At 38.7% G+C, this 6,852-nt stretch overlaps 1 non-coding gene across 1 annotated transcript; it reads right to left on the reverse strand.

Moving 5' to 3' along the window:
- Positions 1 to 256: 256 nt before the first annotated feature.
- Positions 257 to 329, reverse strand: TRNAK-UUU (transfer RNA lysine (anticodon UUU)). Its single transcript has one exon. It is a non-coding gene; the product is annotated as a tRNA-Lys (tRNA).
- Positions 330 to 6,852: the final 6,523 nt, after the last annotated feature.

Consider the following 6,852-nt stretch of genomic DNA (forward strand, 5'->3'; position numbering starts at 1 on the left):
AGGAAGCCCAAGAGACTGCCATTTTTAAAGAGCATTCTCTTTGTGGTAAAGGTCTGATTTCCGTCTGAGTAGTGGGAAATGTATTGACTTTGACAACCAAGAGAGAAACTCTATTTTTAAAAATAACTTTCAATAATACTGACAATTTCTCATGATCTAACTTACAACTTTGGAAGGGACCGTTCCTTCTGTACGTTTTGGGACCCAATTCTTTTTTTTTTTTTTTGGCCACACCATGTGGCTTGTGGGTTCTTAGTTCCCCAACCAGGGATTGAACCTGGGCCCTTGGGAGTAAAAGCGCCAAGTCCTAACCACTGGACCACCCAGGAATTCCCTGGGAACCAATTCTTAAAAACTCATGGAATAACTCTTTAAATAAATGGGAAAAAAAACACAGTGTGTTAAAACTGCAATATATAAAGAAAAAAAGTATATATATATATATATATATATATATATAAAAAATATATTAATTAACTCACAGGTTATTTAATAGCTTTGTATTACTAACTTTCATACCCCTGAAAATATGTTGGTCCTTTTCATCCTCTGATCCCTTCAGCTTCATTTGCTTTCTATATTATGGAATCTCCTCTTACCAGGTTTGTCTTTTCAGAGGAGCAGCCTGTCCTTGGCTTGCCTATATAATATTATACAAATAATGGAGAGGATTTTCCCTCTATGATGTTTTTCTGAGATGGTTTTCTCTTTGAAAAATGTTTTCAGTTTCAAAAACAAACTCCACAGATGGACAAAAAAAAAACCCCAAAAACCAACTAGACACAGAGTTTAGCTGCTTCAACAGAATGTGCAAAAGACAGGAAGCAGCAGCCAGATTCTCAGGCTCTGATTGTCCCAAATCACACAAGTCATCAACTGAGTAATCAGAAAAGGAAAACAAGCCATTTTTAGTTGAAAGAAGATTTGAATCCATAATATGCACTGTAAGCCCACAATGGATGGTTTATAACCAAACAGCCGATTTTTTGTGACTTAATTTGAGTTTCCCGGTACAACATATCTTGAAAATTGCACAAAAATATCATACTGAATATATTATGCAAAATGCTCAAATACTGAGATGCAAGATTTTCTTGCCTCTTGGGAGCAGTCTTAACAGTCATCCGTACCAGGTGCAAACTATTCCAGGCAGAGGGTTGGGCTGGAAAGAATATATTTTTTCATCAGTTCCAGAAATCTATCTTTCTGAGGGATTAGGAGGAGAAATTTCTAGAACTGTGTAGGTGTTTCTGAGTCATTGGAAGAGGAATCTAGAATTGTTCATTTAGTTTGTGGGATCATATAAACTCAGGCTTGACTTACTGCTGTCATTTAGTGTTCCTGGTGATCAGTTTTCTTGATGTAAAATGGGGGTATATTCAGGGCTCAGTTGTAGATAATAGGAAACATTTGGGTAAACTAAGATGAATAAGATAGATTGTGAAGAAGAGCTGACTCTCTCTGGGTCTCCAGGAGAGACTCCCAGAATAACTGAGAGCTACCTTCTAAAGAAAGGGCTACCTCTGCAACTGTCAGGAAGCTGGGGAATCAGGAAGGCACTGTTGGTACACTTTGTTCCAGAATCACACTACCTTAGCTATGGACCCGTGTTAGAAGTGTTCACCAGCATTAGAGCTCCAGAGACAGACCATGCCTACTAAATCCACTCCAGCAAAACCATGTTATTGGCATCCCCACCTTTCCTTCCTTTTATTTACTAAATGAACACAACACATATTTGCTGAGTCTTATTACAACAAATGAGTAAAATATATAGTACATTAGAAGGTGACAACTGCCATGGAGAAAAATAGTGTACAGGATGGGAGTAGAGAGTATTGAGGGGGTGAAGGAAGTCTCCCTGAGAAAATGCTATTTATGTGAAGATCTGAAGGAAACCAGAGGATGAGCCCTGTGAGTCCCTAGGGAAGAAGTGTCTGGGAGAGGGAACAGAAAGTACAAAGGCTCTGAGACAAGAGGTTCCCTGGAAGTTTCAAGGAACAGAAAGGAGATCTGCTTGGCTGAAGTGGAGTCAGTTAGGGGATGAGCCCTCTTTCAGAGATTACACTTATTCCAAAGTACAAATTTCTTAAGAGGTTTCTTAAGTAATTTATTCCTTGGTTTGCTATATAGACCATGTATATATTTTGAACTAGGATATTCAAAGACTTGAATAGAATTTAAACTAATACATGCTTCTTGAAATGAAAGAACAGATCTATTAATACTAATATATTTGAAGCTACTGCTTTCAAATAATATTCTGTGCTATTAAAGATGTCATATCTAGTTTGGCATTGTTTCTTTATATTTTTTAGATTTTTATCATCATAAAAAATTTAAAAACACGTATCTGTCTTTGATGCAACATGTTTGTGTGAAGCGTTAATGAGTTACATGATTGAATTCTACATTTTGGAAGATTCTTACAATAGGTTTCATCTTTATTATAGTACAACTATTACATCCAAAAGAGTATAAGTTGTCAGATGCATCACTGAAACACATCTTAAGGATGGAGAATAATGAGTAGGCTGGCTTTGACAAATACTTCTTTTCAAAGGAAGGCTAAAAGTGAACAAAATAAACTCATTTCTGTGGGAGATAGCAACTTACATTTACCTTCCTTTGACAAAATACTTCACCCTCACAAATAATTTGCATATTCTAAGAATACTGGTTTTTGTCTGAGACACAACTGATCTTATTGTAAAAACCATTGCACTGCCATTATAATCAGGTGTTACCCTAGGGATTTAGAGGAACACATGGAAGGTGGGCTGAGGAGAAAACTACACAAAAGACGTCTAAGAGACAGAAGGTGCTAGAGCACGGTTTCTCAAACTTGGCATAATTATCATTGTGCCATTTGTGGCAGCTGTCTGGTATCCAGGATATTTAGCAGCATCTCTGGCCTCTGTCTACTAGTAACATCTCCCTCCTCCTCCTTATGTGACAACCCAAAAAGTCTCCAGATTGAGGACCACTGACTTAGAATCAGAAGAGTGAAACAACTTTAAAAACTGATCTGAGCTTGAAATCTGGAAGAGACAGCTCCACCTACGGATCTGGGAACAAAAGGACTCACTGGGGCTTCCCTGGTGGCGCAGTGGTTGAGAGACCTCCTGCCGATAAAGGGGACGCGGGTTCGTGCCCCGGTCCAGGAGGATCCCACATGCCGCGGAGCGGCTGGGCCCGTGAGTCATGGCCGCTGAGCCTGCGCGTCCGGAGCCTGTGCTCCACAATGGGAGAAGCCACGGCAGTGAGAGGCCCGCGTACCGCAAAAAAAAAAAAAAAAAAAAAAAAAAAGGACTCACTGAACGGAGACACAAAGAATTTAAAATTAAATCTTAGAGGAAATTTTAGTATGATTTGCAACTCCAGTTAAATAATTATTGGTAATAATCATTAGTTTAACATGTGTACAAGTTTTTGTGTAGACATGTTTTTAACTCTTTTGAGTAAATACCAGGGGAGTAGGATTTCTGGATCATATGGTAGAATGTGTTTAGTTTTGTAAGAAGTTGCCAAACTGTCTTCCAAAGTGGGTGTACCATTTTCATTCCTATCAGCAATGAAAGTTCCTGTTGCTCCACATCTTAACCAGCATTTGGTGAGGTCAATGTTGTAGATTTTGGCCATTCTAATAGGCGTGTAGTGGTGTCTCACTGGTGTTTTAATTTGCATCTTCCTGATGACATATGATGTGGACCATTTTTTCATATGCTTATTTGCCATCTCTATATCTTCTTTGGTGAGGTATCTGTTAAGGTCTTTGGCTCATTTTCTAATTGAGTAGTTTTCTTATTGTTGAGTTTAAAGTTCTTTGTATATTTTGGATAAAAGCCCTTTATCAGATACGTATTTAGCAAGCATTTTCTCCTAGTCTTTTTTATTTTCTTAATAATATCTTTTGCAGAGCAGAAATTTTTAATTTTAATGAAGTCCAGCTTATCGATTATTTCTTTCATGGATTGTGCTTGTTGCTTTATCTAAAAAGTCATCACCAGGACTTCCCTGGTGGTCCAGTGGTGAAGAATCTGCCTTAGAATGCAGGGGACACGGGTTCGATCCCTGGTCGGGGAACTAAGATCCCACATGCCACGGGGCAACTAAGCCCGCACGCCACAACTATTGAGCTCGTGCACCTCAACTAGAACCCACGTGCCACAAACTACAGAGCCCACGCGCTCTGGAACCCGAGCGCCACAACTACAGAGCCCATGTGCTCTGGCATCTGCGCGCCACAGACAGAGAAGAGAAAACCCACATGCCACAACTAGAGAGAAGCCCGCGCACTGCAAAGAAAGATCCCACATGCCTCAATGAAGATCTGGTGTGCCACAACTAAGACCCGACGCAGCCAAAAATTTTAAAACTAACTAAATAAATAAAATAATAAATAAATCTTTAAAAAGTCATCACCAAAACTAAGGTCATTTAATTTTCTTCTGTGTTATCTTCCAGGAGTTTCGTGTTTTGCATTTAAGTCTGTGATCCATTTTGAGTTAATTTCTGTGCAGAGTGTGAGGTCTAACTTTTTTTTTTTTTTTGGCATGTGGATACAGTATCCAGTTGTTCCAGCACCATTTGTTGAATGGTGAAAATTGACAGCAGAGAGGCTTAGTAATATCCAAGATCACTAGGAAAGGGTAGAATTTATATTTATTTATTTATATATATACTTATTTATTTAAAAATTTTAATTTGTTTATTCACTTGGCTGCGCCAGGTCTTAGTTGCAGCACGTGGGATCTTCGTTAACACATGCAGGATCTTCGTTGCGGCATGTGGGCTCTTAGTTGTGGCATAGGGTATCTAGTTCCCTGACCAGGGATCGAACCTGGGTCCCCTGCATTGGGAGTGTGGAGTCTTAACTGCTGGACCGTCAGGGAAGTCCCAGAAGTTATATTTAAACACTGAAAGTCTAGCTTTGAAGACCGTAGTTTGTTTTTTTTTTAGCTGTGGTGGGTCTTCATTGCTGCAGGTGGGCTTTCTCTAGTTGCGGTGAGCCAGAGCTACTCTTCATTGCAGTGCGTGGGCTTCTCATTGCGGTGGCTTCTCTCGTTGTGGAGCACGGGCTCTAGGCACACAGGCTTCAGTAGTTGTGGCTCATGGGCTCTAGAGCGCAGGCTCAGTAGTTGTGGTGCATGGGTTTAGTTGCTCCACAGCATGTGGGATCTTCCTGGACCAGGGATTGAACCTGTGTCCCCTGCACTGGCAGGTGGATTCTTAACCACTGCAGCACCAGGGAAGTCCCATGTAGACTGTACTTTTAACTGCTGGGCTAATGTTGGTAATTCTTGCCAATAATTATAATAATGATATGGATAATCACTGCTATTTCTTAAGCATTTGCTACATTAAAGGCATTTTGATAGGTGGTGAGTGAAACTAGACATGGTACCATTTAGTTTCTAGAAATAAATATTATATTTCCATATATATTATTTATTATGCTATAGGTAATATTTTTTATCCCATTTCAATGATGGAGAAACTAAGACTTAGGGAGGTTTAGTATCTGCTAGTGAGTGGCAGACGCACTCTTTGAACAGAGGTCTGACTCCCTAGCCCATGGGTTCAACTGTCAGCTAATAACTTACTTAACTTTTGGAAATTTAGTTTTGCCAGTGGTCTCTGCTGCATCCTGCAGGTCCTTCCTACGAAAGGGAAATAAAACAACTCTTTGCCTGAGTCCAAAGATAGGATCAAAATCCCCATGTCTCCTTTAAATTGTTCAGCCCATCCCAGATTGCATTTATTACTCTTATTTTAAATACAGGCCACAGAGAGCAAGTAGTCTGCTTCATGAAATATGGAATAGCAGGAGGAGACGTTTGTTTTCTAATGGGGAAGTGGAGGATGCCAGCAATAACTTCCCATGTTTCCATTAAGATGTACTATTGGTGCTTGCATTCATAGAGTTGAATCCATAAATTTATAGAAAATTATACTCATTTTCTTCATCTCAGAAATCAGAAGTTTCCAAGTAGGAAAGCAAATTGACTTTCACGTAATTTTCTTAGCTCATTTCAGTTGAGGAGCCTTTTACTATCTGAAGTTTTCTGAGTGTAGCTCAGAGGCAAATGAATCTTTCACTTTAAATAGCATGAAACATCTGAGAGTTAGTTCTTATCTGTTAAATTAATAGTTCATGGAATTCCATGCACTGTAGAGTTTGTCCTAAATTCACGGTAGAATGAAAGTCCTTCTCTCTAATGGAAAAACTTTCACTGCTGTGCTGAGATTGGTTTTGCCCAAGATTGCATTTTGCACATTGATTTAATTAGGTGATTCTCATTCTGTTTTACTTTAAGATGATGTCTCTATGGGATGAAGTGAATGTTTTTTAACAGAGATATGATGCAGACAAGAATTAGTTATTAGCTAATATCAGAGATTGTTGATCCAGTCATTAGACTGCCAGGCTGAAGTGACCAAGATTAAGAGATACTTTTCAAGAGCACTCTTCAGATGGTAAAAATTGAACATGAGTTCTTCCCTTTATATTACAATTTCACATTTTAGAATTCAAAACAAATGGTAAATGTGAAATTCTCTATTAAAAACTTTCTATAATATATACTCTGTTAAAAATTTTCTGTGAAAAATTTATTTCACTAAAAACTTGCAAGCCCAAACACGCAACTCCAACATACAAAACTGTTCCCTTTTGTTCTGAACATAGCACTGTTCTCCAGATGGGGCCCAACCTTCACAGAAAAAACCTTATTGATCCCCTCTCTCATTATAAATCTTTAATAATGATACGGAAGACCCAAACATAGTGAAAAATAAGAACTGACTGAATGTTAATTGCATTTGAAAGTAGGTTGTGTTCATATTAGT

Source organism: Orcinus orca, chromosome 17 (assembly GCF_937001465.1).
Source record: "Orcinus orca chromosome 17, mOrcOrc1.1, whole genome shotgun sequence".
NCBI classification, from domain to species: domain Eukaryota; kingdom Metazoa; phylum Chordata; class Mammalia; order Artiodactyla; family Delphinidae; genus Orcinus; species Orcinus orca.